This window comes from Orycteropus afer, unplaced genomic scaffold (assembly GCF_000298275.1).
Source record: "Orycteropus afer afer isolate SDZICR_OR568_19922 unplaced genomic scaffold, OryAfe1.0 scaffold00135, whole genome shotgun sequence".
Classification (NCBI taxonomy): Eukaryota; Metazoa; Chordata; class Mammalia; order Tubulidentata; family Orycteropodidae; genus Orycteropus; species Orycteropus afer.
In genome coordinates, this window is record NW_006921722.1 from 3,675,439 (window position 1) to 3,676,682 (window position 1,244).

At 40.9% G+C, this 1,244-nt stretch overlaps 1 protein-coding gene across 1 annotated transcript in view; it reads left to right on the forward strand.

The window, feature by feature from the left end:
* The window catches only part of PRKN (parkin RBR E3 ubiquitin protein ligase), a 1,601,593-nt gene that overhangs the window by 688,716 nt on the left and 911,633 nt on the right, over positions 1–1,244 (forward strand). The gene's annotated exons all lie outside the window — the stretch shown is intronic.

A 1,244-nucleotide genomic window follows, 5' to 3' on the forward strand; every position in this document is an offset into this window, starting at 1 on the left:
TTTGCCAACCCATCTATCTACCTGTATATCAATGTTTGCCATCACTGACAACTCAATACTGTATGTGCAAAAAGGTTCAATTTGTTGTCTGTACCTCCCATGCACGTCTCTGTGTCTTCCTCTTCCTCAATGCCACCATATTGATCACTCATATTTGGTACATTGTCCTTCTCTTCACCCAAATCAATACTTGTCCATACTTATCTAGCAATGTTCCCTCCCCATTCTTCTGTTGATGGGCACCTAGGTTGTTTCCATCTTTTGGATATTGTAAATAGTCCTGCAATGAACATGGGAGTGCATATATCTGTTCTTGTCCTGGCCCTTACTTCTTTACGATATATACCTAGTAATGGAATTGCTGGGTCAAGTAGTGTTTCTAATTCCAACTTTTTAAGGAATCACTAAGCTGTGAAATTTTGCAAGCAGATTACCAGGCCTGTCTACCTCAGAGCCTCTGGGTGGGTTTGAACCTCCAACCTTCTGGCTGATAGTTGAGTACTTAACCAATTGAGCTAACCAGGGACTGCTCTTGAAGGTGATGAGACAAAAAAGGGAGGAGGAAAGCGTTGAAAGTAAACCGCGGAAAGAAGAGTATAGGTGCCAGCCTCCAGCTTTCAGAGTGCATTCCTATTGCCACATAGACTAAAGCTGAAACCATTGTCAAAGCAGAAGATATTACAGCCCTGTACATAGTTGGGAGCGCTGGTGACATAGTGCCTAAGGCACTTGACTGCTAATCAGAAGGCTGGCAGTTCAAACCCACCAGCCACGCCTCAGAAGGAAGGTTGGGCAATCTACTTCCCTAGTGATACTGCCTTGGAAACCTGAGGAGGGGTCACTATGAGTTGTAATCAACTTGACAGCAGTGAGGGTTTTTTTTTTTTTTTTTTGGTTTTGTACACAGTTGGTTTAGTACTTGTGCCTGAAAACTGAAAATAGTGTATTGCTTTTCTTTCTGCAGTTTGCTTTGAGACATATAGATAGATAGATAATAGCTCATACATACATGCATACATATATATCCATATATATATTATTTTTTGTTGTTGTTTTCCTCCTCAAGAAGAGACATGTCAAGAATTTTATCTTACTTGATGATCATTCCTACTGTGATTGAAGAGGGAAATGCTATGATCTCAAGACCCCCTCCCTTAAGAGTGAAGCCCAGTGATGCACTGAGTGTGTGAATTCTTTTTCTCCACTGAATCAAGTTGGTGAACTTTTAGAGTTACATTTCAGAT